This window comes from Colobus angolensis, unplaced genomic scaffold (genome assembly GCF_000951035.1).
Source record: "Colobus angolensis palliatus isolate OR3802 unplaced genomic scaffold, Cang.pa_1.0 Scaffold26, whole genome shotgun sequence".
NCBI lineage: Eukaryota > Metazoa > Chordata > Mammalia > Primates > Cercopithecidae > Colobus > Colobus angolensis.
The window spans coordinates 2,482,621-2,505,268 of NW_012115821.1; the positions used below are offsets into that span (position 1 = coordinate 2,482,621).

The 22,648-nt window shown below is 40.8% G+C and overlaps 1 pseudogene; it reads left to right on the plus strand.

Moving 5' to 3' along the window:
• The window catches only part of LOC105515456, a 54,844-nt pseudogene extending 37,931 nt beyond the window's left edge, over nt 1-16,913 (plus strand).
• Nucleotides 16,914-22,648: the final 5,735 nt, after the last annotated feature.

Sequence of the window (22,648 nt, forward strand, 5' to 3'; positions counted from 1 at the left end):
AATCTCCTGCCTCAGCCTTCCAAGTAGCTGGTATCACAGGTGCCTGCCACCACGCCCAGCTAATTTTTGTGTTTTTAGTAGAGACAGAGTTTCACCATGTTAGTCAGGCTGGTCTCGAACCCCTGACTTCAGGTGATCCACCCACCTTGGCCTCCCAAAGTGCTAGGATTACATGTATAAGCCACCGCACTCAGCTGATTGTTTCTTAGTACCTATTCTCTGTTGTGACTTTGACTACCATGCCCCTTGCGACATGTGTGAACTCAGCCTTCAACTCTCATGATTGTTGTTCTATTATCAGTTGCTTACTTGAGGCAGACCACATACCTTTATCTGGGAACACTGACCCTTTCTGGATTCTCTATTTTTAGCCAGCCTCAGACATCCCCGATGCCAGCAACTTGCTTAGATTACTAGTCATGCTTTATTAGTATTCATAAAACTTGCTGTTTTCTGTCTTACTGAACTTCCTTGCGGAGCTGGATCTGGTGCCCAATCATCTCCTCAGCCTAGTGACCACATCTATTTCTAGACCCTGGACCCACCCAACATAAACCACCTCCCTGTGGTTAACCATTCGTGGTGGAACATGATCACCAATAATTTCATCCAAGAAATACTATCATGGTTGGGTGCTGTGGCTCATGCCTATAATCCCAGTGCTTTGGAAGGTGAAGGTGGGAGAACCACTTGATGCCAAGAGTTCGAGACCGGCCTGGGCAACATATCAAGACCCTATCTCTACAAATTTATTTTAAAAAATTAGCTGGGTACAGTGACTTACACCTGTAGTCCCAGGTACTCCAGAGGCTGAGGCGAGAGAATTGCTTGAGGCCAAGAGTTTGAGGCTGTAGCAAGCTATGATTGCACTCCACTACTGCACCCCACTACTTATCATTACTATTGTACTACTATGTGCTTGGGGTCCCAAGATGAACAAGATATGTCATAGGATGACAATACGTATCATACTCCTTGCTTGATCCATTCAGCAGTCTTTATGAGAACAAATTACGTCCCTCACCCTGGCGAGGGCTGATGATAACAATAAGCAACATAAACACAGCCCCTGCCATTGAGAGAGAGAGAGAGAGAGAGAATTCTAAAGAAGTAAGCAAATAAAAAGGGAAACTAATTACAGAGGCTGTAAATGCTAGGAGGGGGAATAAAGGGAGTGCTGGTGTAGAGAACCAGAGAGATCTACCTAGATACAGTGGTCAAACTTCTAGGACCTTAAAATGTTTCCTTACTTTGTACCTAACCTTCCATTCCAGTAACTAGGAATTTTCAGATAGCAGCCAGACCTGGTCTAAATGCAGCTCACAATGTGTTTTGTTTGGCTAGCAAAATATTAAAAAAAAAAAAAAAAAGATTAAGGCGGGGGATGGTTTTCCAGTTTGCCCCAAGCCCCACCACTCCCTATTGCTCCCACATGGCCTTGATTATATACTTATGTTTTCTGTCTTATTGGCCCTTAGCAGCATTTTGAGTTTGTACTCTTGACCCCACCTTTCAAATACTTGAGGCAGTAAGATTGGATCTTGTATTGTACTCTACTTTCCCCTCATAATTTGATAAATTGACAAGTTTATTTGGCCAACAGTTCCCTTTTCTAAATGTTAAACTGGAAATTAAGCTAAAACTCATGCATGTGAGTGCGAGTTTGTGCTTTTGATTGTGTATAAAAAATGTGCATTGTTGGCTGCTTGTAAGATAAAATTTAAGTTTGCCAGTTCTTCAAGTAACAGCTCTTGCTTCGATAATGACTTCATCCGGTCACTTAAGAATCCTAATGGAGCACCTGAGACTGAAGATACAGAGATGGTTGCTGTGAATTATCCCTCATCTTTAAAATGCTCATACATAAAACATAGAATATATGTCATACTTAGAAGACCAACAAGAGGACTAAAATGTAACTGGAAACGTTTACCAGCCGTGAAGTGGTAGAGGTCTATTTAGAAAGCTTGCAAATAACTAAGCAGACATACAAGACATTCCAGACATGCTAGAAGGTTAGGTTGCCAAGCATCAGAGTTTGTCAAAAATTATGACTGCCTAAATGGAGTACTAAGGGTAATTATAGTTGTGCCTTCACTTTATGAAACCCTGAAATTACAAATCAGGTAAATTAGGGATGCGTGGTTCCCTGACAAAATGGTTTCTTCCAGGGTCGCAGAAGGGCATACTGAATTTATGCACATACCAAGGTCCCTCAATTCCTCCAAGAATGTATATTTATATCGGATATATCTCATGCCTTCTTCCAGAAGGATTTACAAACAATCTATACTGATCCACAAAATACAATCAGATGATGTAAACTAAAGCATGCATTTTTTTCTCAAATCAAAGAGACCTGCCCAGGTTAGAATGCTGGATTTCTGTTTAGCTAATACTTTTACTGTGTAAAGGGGACTAACACTTATTGAGCAAGCTACTGGCTGCCAGGAATTATTAGATGTTCATAACCCTTTAAAGAGGGATCGCTGGCCCTTGTTCACCAGTGAGAAACAGGCCCTCAGAGGTGAAGTGAGCTGCCAAGCTCACACGGGAGAAGTGCCAAAATCAGGATTCAAATGCAGGTCTTGCAAACTTTCACTCTGCATGTGGTCATACCACATGCTCTGCCGCCTCCCCAAGCATGCAAGATATAGAAAACAGAGATGAGAGGGAATCTTGATTGCCAGGTTCAGCTTCCTGCCAGGGCAGGATGTAATTGCAAGGCTAAGACTAGAGCCTATGATAAGCTGATACTAAACTTGTTCTTGGCAGACTGTCTTGGGACTTGTGGAGGGTAGGGCGGAGGAGGGGGAAGAGGGGGCTTAGGTCTAATCTCTGATCTCCGCTTGTTTGAGCATGAGAACACTTCCTGAATGATGGTCCTAAATAATTTAGTGGTCTTTGAGATATGTTACTGGTCTTCAGATGTTCATACCTGGAGACTTGGTTGCAATGGTGTGAGTTGCTGTATCTGAACTTGGTCTTCGTTCCTCTTGTGAATCTAGCTGGAGGCTTGCATACCAGCACGTTATTTGGATGTGATGTCTCTCATGGTGTCACAGGTAAATTGTGAAAGCCTTTTGACATTTTATTAATTGACTGTGTTGTGCTTAGGTTAAAAAGGAAGCCAGCATCATTTGTTTGATTTTGTATTTGTAACTTTAACCTTGTCTCTTTTCTTCTTTTTCTGTCTTTTTGTTCTTTTTGCAGAAGAGAAGTTCAGGAAATAGAATAAGATATGTGCTTTTATGTAAAGCTTTCTTTAATTGCAAATAGGGGTCATTTTCTTTCTTTTGATTCTCTCACTAGCTCTTTTATCCAGAAGAAGATTAGGTGAGGAAATGCTTTTGCTTTTTTATTTTAAAACATCTTTTTCTCATCTTATCTTTTTCTTTCTTTTTTCCTTTCTCTTCCTTCCTTCCGTCTTTCAATATTGAAGGACTAGATGCTTTGCAGTTCTTCTCATAAAGTCAGCTATAAATTTGAGGACAAATTCCACAGTAAGCTATGCTTCATTCTCTTCTTCATTTTCCTGGAGTGATCTTCATTTTGTCTGGGTAATGGCTGCATGGCTTCCCGACCTATTGTTTCTATTGTTTGAACTCCCCTGGGACCGACTCTGCTTTGATTTTCCTTGCATTGGAAGTGCAAGCTAGTCTTTGTTGCTTTTTTCTCTTTCCTCCTATTGATCTTGCTTGAGACTAGTTTTACTGAAACAATTTTCATTGAGCTGGCGCTGCACCTTTAGGTGAAGAGGAATTTATTTTTCTGAAATCAGTCTCTCGGGGAGAGGTTTTTAGCATCAAAAAGTTGTTAAGGAAATTCTGGCTCCTTCTTGGAGGGGTGGGGATGAATGAGGGTGGAGTTTCAGAGAGGGAAAAGACTTCATTCTTTTTCATCCTATTACTAGGGCAGAAGCAAGCAACCTTATCTAGTGCTTCATTCACCCTAAAGGCATTGACCAACATCTCTTATCGTAGGCCTGGTGTGGTGGGGGCAGCTATGACAGAGCTCCCGTCCTCAGGGAACATATGATCTAGTGAGGAAGATACACAGTAAATCCTTTAGCAAGCGAGCAAACAAATACAAATGGGAATATGGAAACCAAGACAGAAGCTACAGTTAGGTACTTGCCATGACACAAATACAATGAGAGGTAGGTGGTGACTGTGGGCTGCTGGAGCTATGGAAGTCTAAGACTTCTCTTTTGAGTTAAACCTCAGTGGTGAGAAGGAGGCAGTCCTGCAGAGGCAAGGGAGAGAACTTTCCAAGTAGAAGGAAGCACCATTGCAAATGCCTGAAACAGGAACAAGCCTGGCATGTTTGAGAGACAGGAACTTGAAGCTGTTTTGGAAGATAAGAGAAGCAAGTTTGTGATAGAAAGAATCAAGGCATTCATGACAAAAAGAAGAACTGATGCAAAGATCTTAAAGAAAAGAGACTAACGAGATTAAGAGACCCTCTCTGACTAGTGCTGAAAACTTCATGCAGCACATGATAGATGAAAGTTTTTAAGCCTTCATTGGGATATAATTTATAAACCATCATCTCATTTAAAATGTTTGTTCATGTTTAAAATATACAATTCAGTGGCTTTTAGTGTAATCATATTAGGGCAACCAGCACCATAATCTTACTTTGGAATATTTTCATCATCCCAAAAAGAAACCCATACCCACTAGCAGTTACTTCCCATCCTCCCAACTCCCCCAGCCCTCGACAGCCATTCATCCACATTCTATCTCCCTAGATTGCCTATTCTGGACATTTCATATATGTGGGATCATAAGATTGTGGTTTTTCTGACTGGCTTGTAAGAATGTGTTTGAGGTTCAACCATGTTGTAGCTCTATCAGTACTTTATTCCTTTTTATTGCTGAATAGTATTCTATTGTGTAGATAAATCACATTTTATTTACCTATTCATCAGTTGGCTTGTTCTCATTTTTTGGCTCTTGTGAAAAATGCTTCTGTGAACAGCTGTGTGCATATCTTGGGATGGACATATGTTTTTATTTCTCTCCAGTGAATACCTAGGAATAGAATTCTGGGCTATATGGCAACACTATGTTTAATTTTTGAGGAACTGCTAGAGTTTTCCAAAGTGGCTGCACCATTTTACATATACACCAGTAATGTGTGAAGGTTCTTGTTTCTTTCCACCTGTTTGCCAACATTTATTATCTGTCTTTCTTATTATAGCCATTCTAGTGGGTATAAAGTGGCAACTCACTGTGGTTTTGATTTGCATTTCCCTAATGAATAATGAGGCTGAGCATCTTTTCATGTACCTACTACTCATTTATATATTTTCTTTGGAGAAATGTCTATTCAAATCCTTTGCCAATCATTTTTAGATTGGCTCGCTTATATATGTATATGTATATTTTATATATATATATATCATTTGCATATTTCCTTTGGAGAAATGTCTATTCATATTTTTTACCCATTTTTATATTGGTTTATTTGTCATTGTATTAAGTTATTAGAGTTCTTTATATATTCTGCATATAAGTTTCTTATTAGATATATGATTTGCAATATTTCTCCCAGACAGTGGATTATCTTTTCACATTCTTGACAGTGTCCTTTGAAGCACAAAATTTTTAAAAATTTCAGTGATGTCCAATGTATCAACCTTCTCTTTTACTGCTTGTGCTGGGTGTCATATCTAAGGAATTGTTGCCTAACCCAAGGTCACAAAGATTTACTACTGTCTTTTCTTTGAAGCGTTTTATATCTTAAACTTTTTTTTTTTTTTGAGATGGAGTCTCGCTCTGTCACCCAGGCTGGAGTGCAGTGGCGCAATCTTGATTCACTGCAACCTCTGCCTCCTGGGTTCAGGTGATTCTTCTGCCTCAGCCTCCTGAGTAGCTGGGATTACAGGCATCCACCACCATGCCCAGCTAATTTTTGTATTTTTAGTAGAGACGGGGTTTTACTGTGTTGGCCAGGCTGGTCTCGAACTCCTGACTTCATAATCCGCCCACCTTAGCCTCCCAAAGTGCTAGGATTACAAGTGTGAGCCACCGTGCCAGGCCTATACCTTAAACTTTTATGGCTATGTCTATGCTATGCTTTTAGTTGTTTTTTCTATGTGATATGAAGTAGGGGTCCAATTTTATTATTTTTCATGTGGCTATCCAGTTGTCTCAGCATGATTTGTTGAAAAGACTATGCTTTCCTTATGAATTGGCTTGGCACCTTTGAAGAAAATCAGTTGACCATAGAAGTTAATTTCTGGACTCTGAGGTGGGTACATTTTTAATTAGTGCCATCTTTCTAACATAATGTGAAGCCTTCAGAGAGCCAAGCTCTGGTTGCATGGTAAAGCAACTGATAGCTGTCAGGTGAATTTTGAATTGAAGGGCCTTTAATTTCTCTGGCTATAAAATGAATTTTTGGACAAAAGCTCTGGTGTTATTTACTCATAGGACTGGAAGGAGCCTTCAGGTAATTCTCAGATCCTTAACAGGCTCCATTTTAACCACCCTTGATAAGGCAATATCTACTCCAAAGCTCCTTTTTCTCTCTTTCTTTTTTTCTTTCTCTTTCTTTCTTTCTTTCTTTTCTTTTCTTTTTCCTCTTAAAACATAATCTGGTGGAAGAGATGAAATTTTACAATGGGCACATTTAAATTAGGTGATACATACAATAATACAAATAAAACAGAATGCATTTTTATTTGAGATCACTTAATCACAAATTCAAGGGTAGTGATTTCTCAATTTAGCAAGGTTTTTGAGGTAAGCTGTAAGAAACATAGATATTGGGTATTCACCTTCCCAGGTTCATGCTTCCTCTCTCCGTGAATCCTCTCCCTTTGTCTGTGGGCCATCCTCATGTGGCTAGCACTCCAACTGCCTCAGCATCCCTGGACAGCTTCCTAAATTCAGATTCCAAATGTCTTCCTGGATATTTGCACTAGGATGCCTGCAAATACCAAGGGCCCCAAACAGAAGAGTGATCTTTTGACATCTTCTAAGAGGAAACAGATTATGAGTCCTGTGGATTTATCCATTGCCATAGATCTGTCTCATTCACTAGCTTTCAATTCTTCTTGCCTCCACCAGTTCTGAGATAGTGGAGTCTCCTGACCAGTCTCTTCTCCTGTAGTCTCTTTCTCTTCCAGATAGACTGGGTTAGTTCTATTGGAAAACCCAATCTCTAGACCCCCAAATCTTCCTTGCCTATGAAATAAAATTCAACTTTCTTAGCTTAATATTTAAGATCCTTATCTATCTGATCCTTCATTTGCTTTACATGCCTTATCTCTGACTTTCTCAGTGTCATCTAAAGGGGAAAAAAAAAGCTTTTAAAGATTTAAAGTTAGTTTTATTCAGAAGCCTTGCTGGTGACTATAGACTCAGGCCTATAGCCTGGGATTAGCCATTTAAAGAGGTTCTATGAGACTGCTCCAGCACAGTATTTCAGCCCAGTGTGTTCAAGTACAGGTGGTGGAGATTCAGTACATGCAAAATCACGTCAGATTTGTTCAGAAATCACGTTAAAGCAGAATCACATCAAGGTTTGGGTGTAAGAGTACATCTGGTTATAGATTACAGAGGCATAATCACTGACCCTGTCAGACATTATCTTAAGTATAGAGAAGGGCAAGGTCTAGGGTCATTTATCTTTTAAGGAATATAGTGGCTGAAACAAGAGACCTTGGGGGCAAGGACATGTTTTGTCTTTTATCGATCCTGTTTTGTCTTTTCAAAGTATCTTTCTAGAGAGTTGCATATCTTCACAGAGTCAGAGGCTTTGTGAAATTATTCTGGCAAGCAGAAATGAGCAAACATTGCTTCTTAACATTTGCTACTTTGCCTCACATCAGTATGTGGGTTTTCTTTTCTAACCAAACTAATCTCTTCAGTGTTTGTTCAACATTCCTTGAGCCTTCCTGCTTCGGAGCTTCTTTTATGCTTTCCTCCCCATGTAGTATGTCTGCCACTGTCTCTCCCTTCTCCTTATACACATTTGCCCCCCTTTTCTTTCCAAGATTCAATGTAAATCCCCTTCTGCTCACTCCAGAGTGAAGTTATAGATTCAGTTCCCAAGACTTAATGGCTTAGTTACCTGACAGAGATTCAAACCAGCAATCCACAGGCCAAATCAAACTCATGAATATGTTTTCTTTTGTCCATAGAGTGTTTTATAAAAATGTTTTGGGGGGCTAAGCTATAAGGATGGAAAGGCATAAGAATGATACAATGGACTTTGGGGACTTGCGGGGAAGAGTGGGAGAGGGGCGAGGGATAAAAGACCACAAATATGGTGTAGTGTATACTGCTTGGTTGATGGATGCATCAAAATCTCACAGATCACTAAAGAACTTACTCATGTAACCAAATACCACCTTTACCCCAATAACTTACGGAAAATAATAAAAATAAATGTTTTGAATTAGTTGGCAACAGTTAGAAACCTGATGTTTTATATCAAAAGCAACAATAACCAGATTTCCAGCCAACTTGGGAAAAATTCAGAGCAAGACTCTTTATGCCCAACATGGCAACTACATGCAATTGCTCTATTGAACTGCCCCATGTAGCCAATGTGTGTGTATGTGCACTACCACTATTCTAGAATACACTGTATTCTAGAATGCATTGTATCTCAGCCTAGAATCATCTGTAATTATTGTATTCTAGAATACATATATCTGCATGTATTGGTGTTACAGAGATGCTAAATACATAATAGCGATGGCAACGGTGGGTTGTCTCATGTGGCTGCTACCATCACACTGGCCGCTGCAGGGAGGGCACAGGGAGGTGGACAGCCCCACACCTGCAGCCTGCTGCCCTGGGAGCCACCACGATGGAGCTAGGCTGGGTTGCACCAGATGAGGCGGAGCTCTGGGTCACCCCGAGCACCAGGGCCACAGGGGGAGCTTTCAGCAACATTGCCCCTGTCCTGTATGCTGGCCCAGGCCCAGCAAGGACCTGGAGCCCCAACCCCAGGCTGTGAGGAGGCTGGGCCAGGTGCCATGCTCCATGGAGCCAGCAGGAACCAGGGACAAGTGGGAGCCCTACCCCTTCCGAGTTGGTGGGGTGGGAGCTCCCCAGTTGCAACTGCAGCTACCCAAGCTGTGGCTGCAACCCAGGCACCTCTGTGCTTCTGGGAGCTGAGAGTAGGCAGGAGCTCTGTTCTCCTGAGCGAGGCTGTAGCCGCCGAAGTCCTGGCTGTAGATCTGGGCCTCCTGCTTCACAAAGCAGGCAGGTGCCCCCCACCCTGGTGCAGCTGCAGCTGTTCAAACTGCAGCTGTAGATCCAGGCATCCCTGTACTCTTAGGGGGGCCTCAAAGGCCCCACTTGCCCTTGCAGGCTCTGAGGTGCCTGTTCTAGCTGCCTTGCCTTCCCCCACTCCTGGCACCCACTCCAATCTCGGAGTGGAGTTGGGGCCAAGCCTAGGCACTGTCACAGCCCAACCAGGTGTGTGCACCCTCAGGGCAGTGCTGACATGCCAGCCCCCTGCTGCCCTGGCCCCCTCAGGGCTTTGGGCATAGAGGAGCATGGGAGGGGAAGCTGAGGGGGGTTGAGGACAGTTGGGAACTGGCCTGCAGGTGCCCCTTGGTGCCAGCAACCTGGGTGCCATGGATGGTCATGGCAGGCAGACAGGCTCCTGGGGAGAAGGTTGGGGGGTCCCCAGAGAAGCCCCACCTTCAGGCCGGGGCAGACCTGAAGCCTGGGAACCAAGCTGCCAGTCCTGCCTACTGGAGGAGGAACTCATGGTGCTTTTTCCTGGACCTGCCCATGGCTGCCCATGGCTGCCCATGGATGAATCAGCACATACTTCCCTCCTCTGAGGCCCATAAAAGCCTCAGGCTCAGTCAGAGCAGGGCAGAGGACAGACAGGATGGAGAGACGATGAGACGACCAGCTGCAGAGAGGAGTTATCCTCTCTGCTGATAGCTGGAGATGACTGGACAACCAGCAGCAGAGATGAGCTATCCTCTCTGCTAAGAGCTTCAGGGACCTAGAGTCAGGAATACCAGCTGTAAAAAACAGTAACTCTCTCCAGAGACTCCTCTCCACTGAGAGCTGAACACTTGATGTGATGACCTGCCTACAGATAGGAGCTAATCACTGTGGGTCTCCTCTGAGCTGTTCTAACACTTAATAGAGCTCCTCTTCATCTTGCTTTCCCTCTTCTTGTCTGTATACCTCAGTCTTCCTGGACACAGGACAAGAACTCAAGCAAAGGCACCATTGGCCACAGAGGTTTCCTGCCAGAAAATCGACACCCCAAAGATCTTGTAACAATAGTACCTGGTACAAATATATAATAGCACCTGGTAGAATTCTAGAATGCATTGTGTCTTATAACCAGGCCTCCACCTTCCCCATCCAGCCCCTATGGGAATCTGACTGGGCAGTCAATCTTACAGAGCTTATGACCACTTCTTCTTTGTCTTGAACTGTTAAATCATTCTTCTGTTGCTCTTCATTCCTTGTATTTGTAATCTCCTAAATAAATGCACTAAGATTATTTTAACTTCCCATCCCTTGCTCAAAACATCCTACCCCTTGCTCAAAAGGCTTTGAGGTAATGTTTTTAAAGAACTGTGCATAAAAAAGAAGAGAAATTCAAATAAAGAAGTAAACCAAAGACACAGGAGAATGTAGTTGCCTAGATTTTTTGTTTAAAGGGAAAAGAAAGCTAAGGTGTATTTTATTTCAAGGAGAACCAAATTGGCAAGCTGAACCGACAAAAACCTCAGTGAGCAGGGTTCTGGTTTCATTATGTATTTGTTGAATGTAACTGGTTTTTATTTTTAAGTGACATTTTCTTTCAAATAAAATAATTTGGGGCTTTTGGTAAGGTCATCATAATGGAAATTAAATCTTCTATTTTATTTCTGTTGATTTTAAAAATAACTGTAAGGGTCCACAGTTGGTTAACGTTTATTGCTTTTTATTTGTAGAAGTTGGCAAAGAGATCCATAACTGTTTTTCCACCAGCAGTTTCCAGGTTTTCTGTGTCTTCTCCTCATGAAGTTTCCCAGCATGAATTGTAGGGAAATGTCCCTTTGGTGACCATTTCCCAATATGGTCCCATATTTTCCAGTGTTTCATCATTAATATGAGGTGAGGCAGTTCTACAATCCATTTTAAGCTTTTCATTAGTGAAATCCTGAACCTTGGCATACTTTCTATCACAGACTCCAAAATATCTTCTTAGAGTAAAGATTTTCAGAGGAAACCTCTATGGGATTCTAAATCATTATAATCTTTATTATCATCAGTGTAAGCACTTCATAGGGAAAATGCAATCTTGGACTGGAGGAAAGAAGCAGCTCTTAAGATTTATTTTAAAAGCCAAGACGCTCTGGCAAAGGCCTTAGAAGCCACAGGCAGTCTTCTCACCTGAAATATTTGACATGGGTTGGCAACATGGAGTCTTCCTTTTGACCCATGAACCTAGAAGCATACATACTTAGTAACTAAGAGAGTACTTTTGGAACATCTGGTACTACCACTGTTGATATTTTTCTTTCCATGTACTGCCTTTTTTGAACTACAAAAAAATTTTTAGGAAGCAGCTTTACATGCCTACTCTCAAAGGAAGACTGATATTCCTAGCCTGAAACCGAACATTATTGGGATATTCAGTGCAATGAAACACACCGTGTTATTCAGTTCTTTCTAGGTTCTCCTGCCTAGCCGAGCATCTGCTGTTTCTGTACAACAGGGGATAGAGTTGGCGTTAGAGAAGTACTAAATATGTAGAAGTGAAAAACACTGTCACATATTAATTCAGAGGGATTAAAAGCGAACCAAAAAAGAGTAACTGTTTACCCTGGGATGCCATGTTATTTAGGCACCCCTATGGGGATCATCTGAGGTCACTTCAGACAGTGGCACAAGCCCCACACTTTGACAATCCTTGGACGAAGGATGTACTTCCTGCCCCCTCTAATATATTTTAGGAACTGTTGGTTAAAGATTTGATTCTTCAGTTAAAAGGAAATTGGCATCAGTAAGCTTCTAGAAAAATCTCCACTGTTTGAAATGCTCACATGAAACATGCTCTTTTAAGGAAGATGTTACAGCATTGCCCAGGTTAGACTGCTGTCATTTTCCTGTCTCCTTTGTTTTTCCCCCAATCCCTCTCTCTCTTTTCTTCCTCCTCCCCCTTTTTCTCCTCCTTCTCATTTCTTGTTAGACATCTTCACAAAACAGTCACCTGTGGGAGTATGGTTTTGATCATTAAGTGTGGGAGCAGACACACTTCAGAGGTCTCCAGGGCATGGCTCATAATTCCCAACTTAGTTTACTAAGTTCTGTGACATTCTTAGGGCCACAGAGAAGCTCTCAGCAACAATGCCTCCTTAGGGTTATTTTTAAAATACTCTATCACATTACAGCTTTTACCCCCACCCTACTCCCTACCCCTTAAAGAAAGCTAGTGTCTAATTAGAATGGGGCATTGAACTACAGGCCTGCAGGAAAACTTTTGCATGAGCAAAGCTAATGAATGTGTGCTCAGTGATTTCTGAAACTCAGGTGATGATTTTTGTCCCCAAACAGAATTTCAGCTTTTAAAAGAATGTGTGCTTTGTTTATTCAATTAGTTGCAGCTTTTGCATCATTTTAAAGAAGGAACTTGCGTTGAAAAAAAAAAGATCTAGTCCACATTTATGAGATTTTCTGCTTGGCTCTGCCTGTGTCTCCTTCTTTTGAGAATGTCTCTGTTAAGCCTTATTTCCCTGGTTGCTGTAGAAGCCACTGTTTTATACTCTAGTACCCTGTTTTCTGTTGACTGCTAGTTTATCCAGAGGTGAGTACCTGACTCCAACAAGGTCAACTGAAGCCCTTCTCTGGGATCAGATTCTTGAATGTGGGGCACTAAAGGTTGAGATTTTCTTTCTCCAGGGACTGAAGTTGTGAAAGGTGAAGCTTGAGAGTTGCCGTGGCCAAGTGTTCCTCCTTATAGGAGAAGTCAGTGAGCCAGAAATTGAAGTTGACAGGCAGAAAGAGTTAAGTGTCTTGGCTGCATTTGAGCCCCTGACTACATCCTTTCCAAGACCCTGCTTCCTCCCTGACATTCTTACTGCCTAACTGTTACGTGAAATATCAAAATAGCCTCTCTAAACTTTCCTTTTTTGCTTAGGGATTTTCATACCGGGGTTCATTCATCTATAGCCAAAAAAGTCCTGATAGGTAACAAATGATCATTATATAATTGAGTCTTATTCAGTAACCAACCCTATCATGAGCAAAGCAAAAATATAAGCACAGGTCAGGAAATTAGCTTATGACACCTCAGACTCTGATCCTCACAACAGCACTAATGAGGTAAGTAATAACCTGGCCCTGTTTTATATATTAAGAACTGTGGCTCTAAGAGGTAAGGGCATACACTCGATGTCACATTGCTGTGTATTGTGTAATTTAGAAACCAACAGCAAGACATTTTCTTTTTCTCTCAAACACATTCTTTCGGTCTAAGCTTGAAAGCCACTTCTTCCCAAAGCGTTTAGAATTCCTGGACCACATGAATTGCTCCGTCTATAGGCTTTCCTACCATCCTCTCTTTCCCCTTTCATAGCATTTTATCCCTGGTTTAAACGGTTGCTAAACAGTCCCTCTTCCACACCACACAGTAGTCTCTGTGAAGGCAGGAACTCTGTCTCTCTTGTTCACTCTTGCCCCTCATGTGGCATGTGCTTAATATACCTAAATGGTGACTGAATGCATGAATAATAGCACACGAGATCGGCAGCAGTGTTCCAGTGTTTAAAGCAATCAGGGTATTAGAACATATCTTCTAATTGTAATTCTTTGGTTTTTGCAGTGTTCAACATTTGCTGTTGTAATCATATATGTAGCGTTTAGACTTGTAGCTTTGGGGACAGAAGTGCTCATAGATTAAGTACCAGGAATTCCACTGTTTCCCTGACTTTCCTTCTTTTGGGCTGGAGGTTTTAATAAACTGTCAGTCACAGAACCATCCCCAATTCCCCACTGAACATACACTAGAACAACGAGAACCACTGCAGGAACTGAGCAGCGTTATTCAGGAACTTGACTCAGGGTCCTCAGATGGTAGTTTTGGAATGACCATTTGTAACTTCATGCTGCTGAGTTTCCCCAGATATACCCTGGTTCCTACTCTACCAGAATTGTATTGTTCACTCTGCCTTTAATTCTGGGAGCTATCTAAAGCCTTTCCAATACCTACCTTTCTTCCTTTCTTTCTTATTAACTTTGGTTTGCTAGAACTGGTTTCTGTCACATGTATTCAAGATTCTGTAGCAATACATGAGCTAAGACCAGGCTGAAGATGAGAAAACAGAGGAGAGCAAGTAATTCAGACCATTGCATAGATCACTGATGGACTTTACCAACCCTTGGGCATTGGCAGTTTAGAAGAGAACTTGGATGACCATAGGGCATCTCTAATTTTTGAATTGTGTAGGGAAGGTTGGAAAAGAGGGAGAAGAGAAATTACATGGCAGGATGGGAGAAGGCTTGGATGGGAGAAGTTTGGGAGCCTAAGAGCCAACCCTTGAAAGACCAATAACATTTGTTAGAAGTGGGACTAGTAGAAGCAGCCTTCTCCTGTTGGATTTGCTGGGTTTTCTCCTTACTGACGAAACCTTGTGTAGGGTCGCTTCGTCAACCCCTTGCCCAAAGCTACTTTGCTTTTCACCTAAATTTTTATATCATGTTCAGCAATGACAGATTTTCATAAATTATGTTAGTTGTATTAAACTCATTATTTAAAAACACTGTGAATGCCCACATGGATGAATTATAAGCCACCAGTTAAATCTTCAGTGGACATAAAAACCTAAGGATGTTGGGGAAATAAAAGTATATATACTCGAATGATTAAAAGAGAGATCGATATGGCTAGAGAGGCAAATTAGGGTCAAATGCAAGATGGCTATATGAACACTATATCAGGTATGGGGTTTATGGGAGATAATGAGATTCAGATATGTGCTGCGTTGCCAATGAAGCCAAATTGTAGAATGTAGTTTAGACTGGAAGTCAAAATGTACTTTATTATATTGTAACCCTGTAACTGGACTTTGGAGTCTAAACTTGGGAAGAGTTGACTTGGTAGAGTGGACAGAGCCACCAGTTGGATAGAAGATTGTACCTGACCTCACCCTTATCAAGCCCAAGAATACATACATGCTTGCTGGAGGTATGGAGTATAGGAAGAGAGAAGGCCAAAGAAAGCAGAGGCCAATAATTGGTCTTCTGCCATCCTTGTCAGATAAATTACTCCTGGAGAGAAGGGTTAAAGGTTTTCCTCCAACCTTCATTCCTTTGGGGAATATCATTTCTCTTCAATTTGCAGTCATAAGGAGTGGGATTAATGAGCATAACCCCCCTATATGGAAGTTAGATCTTAAATTCCTCTTCTTTAGAAATAATGCCCAGAGGGAATTAGTCAAAAATAAAGATTCCACCCCCCAAGTAAAAAAAAAAAAAAAGAAAGAAAGACTCACTTGAAGGCTTGGACATGCTACAGCCATTGGTATGGATAAAACTTGTGGTCCTTTGGAGCTCTCTACTCCCAATATGCCCAATATGGTAATACCTGAACATTTGACCCATGGCAAGTCCCCATGGGATGTCCTCTTAACACCAGACTGGTGGCAACCCTCTTCCAGGTCCCCTCTCTGCAGCGGAGATCTTTCTTCTTTCACTGATTAAACTTTCACTCCAACCTCACTCTTGGTATCCACGCTCCTTAACTTTCTTGATAGTGAGACAGAGAACTTCTGGGTGACATCTCAGGCTGCTGGCTACGAGAGACTGCTACACTGTGGTGCATTGGCAAAACTGTAACATTTTGGTGCATCGGCCAGAAATGGAAACATCAGAAGGACATCAGTTTTGAATGTCAAGGAATCCAAAGCTTTGAAAGAACAGTTGTAATTGGCTGGTCTTCTGGTTGGCCTTTTTAGTGATCAATTATTGGCTGTATTAGTGAAGAGGCCCTTCCGAGATATTAAGAATGAGGGTGGAGATGTTGAAGATGTGATATATCCAACAAGAATCCAAGGGAGTTGCATCTGTAATATGCAAAGAAAAAAAAGTTGCAGAAAATGTCATCAGACAAAAGAAACAGCAGCTAACAAGGAAGACATGCTGAACTCACAGCCTCTCATTTTAGTGACAAGATCTTCAGCTCTGTAAATGCTATCCTTGATCTTTCTGTTTTTGGAAGTGAAGTTACTCTAGAAATTCTGGTAATGAACCTGAAAAAGAAATTCCCAACTTTAAGCTTCAGTCCTTTGGAAGCCAGTGGAAGACTCTCCATGGAAGGATTATTTCTAGCTGTCAAAGAGGCTCAAAGAATCTTTGCAAGTAAAAGCAAGTTCTCTTAAAAAAAAAAAAAAAAAAGACAAATTTTACCAGTGAGGGGAGAAAGTAGAATAAATAGAGCCCCCAAAGGAATCTGCAGAGAAGCAATAACTCTTTGGAGTCAGTTGAGACCTTAGTACCTGAGACTACTAGAAGTGGAGAAAAACTTCTGCTCAACACAGATGTTTTTCTTTACCTGAAACAGAAATGTGAATTTTTTTAAAGCACACTGAACAAATTCCATATTCTGAGTCAGAAGAGAGTGGATGGTGAAATCCCCACAATTTTTCTAAAAAGTACTCAAGCTGGTTCTCAACCAAACAATCCAAAACATATAAAGGAGCTCATTGAGGAATGGTCACATGCTCTTCACTTAGAGCTTAGAAAAGAGACATTTATTTTGGGGAAAAAAAAGGAAAGAATCATTAAATGGGGATATGAACAATTAAGTTTGAGATATCTTGGAGTCCTAACTAACCTTTATAGGACACACATTGACATTATAGGATCTTCTTCTGACACTTACCTATTTAAGAAGAGGTCGTGAAATTAATAGGGCAAAAGATTAGTTAATAAAAATCTCAGCAATATAGTGATAAGGGCTGCATTCTCTTGCTGAGCAGTGACCATTGCCATGAGTGAGGCTAGCTTTACACACCTTATCTCATTAATCCTTATGATCACCCTTCATGGTCAGTGTTAACTATCCTCATATTATAGTGGAAGAAGCTAGCATTTGGAGAAGTTAAAACACTTTTCTGAAGTGATCCAGTTGACAAGGAATGAGACTGAGACTTAGACCAGTCTATTTGATTACGAAGATATTACCTAAGGAATAAAGCTTTGAAAAAAAAAAAAAAAACTCACCAAACCCCTTGAGAGAATCTTACCTTCTCTGTGACTTCAAATGATTAGAAAAAGAACTAGCCTTAAGATATGAGAAGTTGGGAAGATGGCTATTATGCCATGGGCAATTTCTTAACATTTATAGTTTGTGTTTACTGCATGTGGAATTAGAGTGTTGGCAAAAATCACTTGGGAAACTACCTAGATGGACAGCATTGCTGATGCAGGTAATCATTATTTGACTAAATTCTATTGTTTCAAGCCTGCTGGCCGTGTGGGATGGTTTTAATACTTCTTATTTAGCCTAAGTGCTTACATAAAATGTTGATTCTCTTATTATAATTGTGCAAATTGATCATATGAATTGGGTCATTCTTATCATGCCCAATTGAAACAGAGTCAAAAAGCTAGGGGGAAAAAGTACTTAGAACATATAACATTGCCCCAGGAATGTAGTTCTCTTTGAGCCTGGCTACTCAAACTGCTTGCTGTAGCCTGAGACCAGTTTTGTCTACAGCTGCTGAGATAACTTGTTGCAACTCTAGGACTAATTTACCTGTGGCCATTGCCCACCAATTGGAGCTTCCCAGCTTCCCAGAGCTTTACTAATACCAATGAACTTTCTCTTAACACTGCAAGTAACATTCTTCTTTTTAAATAAAACCCTCAACCTTCTCTTTGTTCTTTGGACATACCAAAGACCACCTAGAACTGAAATTATTTCTTCTCAAATAAAGCATTAAATTAAAAAAAAAAAAACTAGACTGGTAATTTGAAGAACTCGCAAAATGGTGTTTTACTATACAAAATGCTTCTCCAAGGAATAGAGTCATTTGGAATGAAAAGACAAACCAAACATTTTAGTATCTCCTTCCAAACTCATCATGAGTATGCTTTAGAAAGAAATACACATCTTGGCAAAACAAAAGCTTTCCCTATTAATGTAAATATGATTTCCATAATGGACTGCACCATGGTGCCTTCTCAATGTAATTGCAAGAAACCTCTTTGGCTGCACTGAGAAATCTTATTTACCACCATAAATAATAAACTTGTTTTCTGCAAAAGTAATCTCTTTGGAGAATACCGATCCGAAATATTCCCATCATCTTGGAGTCTCTAATGTGTTTTGCAGCTGGGTGTCTTGGGGTATATTTCAACAAACCTCTGAACTAGATTTTCTGATTATGTCCCACAGAGAACTGTGCTATACTGCTGTTAATCTGAAACATTCACTGCAACACAGCAATTTGGTGAAATTATAATTGAAACAAGGTACTTGACCCTGAGGGGACCATAGAGAAAGGGATTTGCTTTGGTGGCTTCTCATGCATCATTTAAAACCTGCCGCTGCTAAATCAAAGTCTCGCTTGTATCTTAATTATACAAAACCTTTATCAACAGCCATTTCAGCTGGGCTGTAGAATGCTGTGCTCTTAGCTCTATCATTTTTCTCTATTTGTCTGTCTTTATTTTTCCATAAATTGAATTACTGTGATTAGTAACAATCTTGTGGAGTAGGGGCTTGCTGTGGGATTCTGGTGACCAGTGAGCAAAGTATAATTAAACCATTGTCATGCAGTTTAACTGAGGAAAAGAGATTTGAAATCAAGGAAAATCAGTGAAGTTCAGTTTTTTCACATACACAAGGTAATAAACTGGGCCAACAAGGTATTGCTGATTGCTGAGATCCTTCTGGGATTCACCTAAAAAGAAAAGATGAAAGGGATGTGTACTTTTACCTATATCTAAGTAAATAAGTTCTGCTAAATCGTGTGGGGAGGCACTTAAGAACATTTCTTTGAAATTTTACTTACATTTCTGAGTTGTTTTAATTAAAGAGTCAGTTGAACTAAATCAAATTAACCCTCTCTGCTTCTTCTCTAGCTGAGACTTCCTATACTGCATTCTGATGACTCCTTATGACCATTGCAGCTATGTTCCAGTATTTATTTCTACCTTTTCCTTGTAGTAATAGAACTGGCAAATGGCCACCCAGAATAACAACTACATCCCTGAGCCTCCCTTGCAATTGGTTGCAGCCATGTCACTAAGTGAGATGTGTGAGATTAATTTATAGGTTTTCTTTTTAAAGGGATTGGGTGTCTGCATGTATGTGTTGGTAGGAGTCGGAACAGCTGACTGAGATGAGAAGCTGGATGCTAAGGATGGCAGATGAAACTGTGCCCTGATGATGGTAGAGCTGCCTTAATCTGTCCAGGAACACCTCTGAAAACTCTTAACATAAGAAAGAAATCAACTTCTATCTGGTTGAAGTCACTGCATTTTAGAGTATCTTTGTTACATCATCCCAATACGATTCCTTACTCAGATTTTGAGACTCAGACCATACAGGTCATAGGTCTGTATTGACGGCAAAGTTGGTTATTTTCAGCAGCAATTAACAGCTACCTGGACTCAAACAGATTTACACAATGAAGCAGATTTTTAACTCTCAGAACAGCAAGTCCAGAGGTGGAGCAGTCCCTCGGCTTGCTTGATTCAGTTGCTTAATAATATTAAGGTCTCAGCTTCCTTCCCCCTATCCTCTGTCATCTTTGGTAATAGCTTCATCTTCAGGCTGCTCCAGCCTGAATATAGCCTGAATATAGCTGCTCCAGTTCTGAGCATCACGTCCAGATGGGATAACAGTCAAAGGAAAAAGAGAGACAATTTTTTTGTGGCTGCTCCTTAAGAGCAGAAAATTGTCCATAAGTATCTCCCTTCCCCAGTAGTGTCCCTTTCAAGTTTCAACACCCAATATTTATTGCATTCCTGACCCTGTTACTGACCAGGGAAATGAAATTACCCCTAGGCCAAACAGGTCCATCTCTAGGATTTGAATACAAACAGGTCCATATCTCTGGCTGCATGAGAGAGCTTAAGAAATAAACATCACTGGGTGGAATAATTGGGAAATGAGTGATGGGTAGGCCACCAACAGTGTCTGCTACACAAGAAAACACTATAAAAGGATCTGAAAAATATAAATGAAAAGGGAAAAAGGAAATAAGTGGGAGGGACGTAGTTCAAACAAGACTATTCATGAATTGATAATTGTTGGAGTTCATGAGGGTTCATGATACTTTTTTCTCTGCTTTTGCATATATCTGAAATGACCTGTAATTTAAAAAAATAAAACTTTAAATAGAAAGAAATAATCCCAGCCAAGCAACAGAATAAAAGGTAGCAGGAAAAATTTGATCTGTTTTCATGTTTCAAGTGATAGCTAATATTTATTGCACATGTGCTCTTTGTCAAAAACTCTGTTAACCAGTTCAGAATGGCTTACACCAACAGGAGAATTTATTTGCTGGTGTGACTAAAACTTCTCAGGGTAGCTTCAGGCCCAGGTGAGTGTATCCCTTGGTTCTGCTTTTTTCCACATTGGTTGGTGCCTAATAGTTCCTGACTGACTCCTATTTCTTCAGTGTCCAAAAGGAAACAGCACCCCCCTTTTTAGTATTTGCAGCAGAAGGTCCCCTGCTAGGATCCCATTTACCTAGCATGAATTCTGTACCCATACCTAAACCAGTCATGATCAGGAGAATGTGGTGCTTGGACAGACTAGTCATATCCTTCTTCTGGAGATGAGAGGTATATATTGGGATTGAGAAGAGCTGAGACACCATAGTTGTGATTGTGTCACTTATTTCTCACAATAAAACCTAGGCACATTCTTTTATTAATCCATGTTATAGAATTAAAAATGGAGGCTTGACAAGGTCAAGTGACTTGCTCACAGTCATGTAGCTGGTAATGGGAGAGCTAGGATTGAAACATGGGAAGCTTGATTTGGGGGGCCACAGGTTTCACTGCCTACAATGAGTGAAACAACTTTTTTTGAACCTAGGTCTCTACTGGCTGTGAATCTCCATAGCCAATTCACAAACAGTCAGGTTCCACTCTAGAAGACTGTGTGGTGTAGTAGTTGTGAGCATGGATTTTAAGAGGTAGATGGATTTGGGTCCAGATCATGCCAGTTATTTACCACTGTGATGCTAGTTCTCTTAAAAAGTCACAAGTGCTTCTTGGTGAGATATTTCTTAGCTTTATTAGCTTCTTTCCAGAGATGGGAAAGTTGAGCTCAGAGGACCAAAGTGACATGTCAAATTGCAGACCCAGAGAGTACCTCCACTTCTCGTTGGCTCCAAAACCCATGCTCTTTCCATCTCACCAGTGCCTTAGAAACCATAGCGGGACCTCTGGGGGAGAGAGATGGGGACAAATAAGCATGTTCTGGCTTTCTAACTTCTGTTTTGCCGAGAAGACTGAGATTCTCATTGAGGTTTTATTTTTTAAAAGACTTCTAGCCAGGCACAGTGACTCACACCTGTAATCCCAGCACTTTGGGAAGAGAAGGTGGGCAGATGACTTGAGCCCAGAAGTTCAAGATCAGCCTGGGCAACATTGTGAGACCCTGACTCTACAAAAAATAAAAATAAAAATAAAAAATTAGCTGGGTGTGGTGGTGCATGCCTGTAGTCCCGGGTACTCAGGAGCCTGAGATGGGAGGATCAGTTGAACCCAGTAGGTCAAGGCTGTAGTGAGCCATGATTGAGCCACTGCACTCCAGCCTGGGTGACAGAGTGATCCTGTCTAAAAAAAAAAAAACAGAAAAACAAAAAAAGTTTTTTGCTTTTCTGTTTGTTGATTTTAACTTTGTGTTATGAGAAAATACAAACATAAACAAGAGCAAAATGTATGATTATCGTTCCTGTATCCAGCACTCAGGTTTAAACAATTATCAACTCATGGCCGACTGTGCTATATCAGTACCCCATTTCTCCCCTCCTTATTATTTTGAAGCACATCTCAGATATCATATTTTTTTCTGAAAATATTTCAGTGTGTATCCTCAAAAGATAAGGACTATTTTTCCACAAAAACAATATCATACCTTTAACATTTAAGAATAATCCAGTTTCTAATTAAAGAGCTTCTGCACAGCAAAAGAAACTACCATCAGAGTGAACAGGCAACCTACAGAATGGGAAAAAAATTTTGCAATCTGCCCATCTGACAAAGGGCTAATTTCCAGAATCTACAAAGAACTTACAGAAATTTACAAGAAAAAAACAAACAACCCCATCAAAAAGTGGGTGAAGGATATGAACAGACACTTCTCAAAAGAAGACATTTATGCAGCCAACAGACACATGAAAGAATGCTCATCAGCACTGGTCATCAGAGAAATGCAAATCAAAACTACAATGAGATACCATCTCACACCAGTTAGAATGACGATCATTAAAAAGTCAGGAAACAACAGATGCTGGAGAGGATGTGGAGATATAGAAACACTCTTACACTGTTGGTGGGACTATAAACTAGTTCAACCATTGTGGAAGACAGTGTGGCGATTCCTCAAGGATCTAGAACTAGAAATACCATTTGACCCAGCCATCCCATTACTGGGGATATACCCAAAGGATTATAAATCATTCTACTATAAAGACACA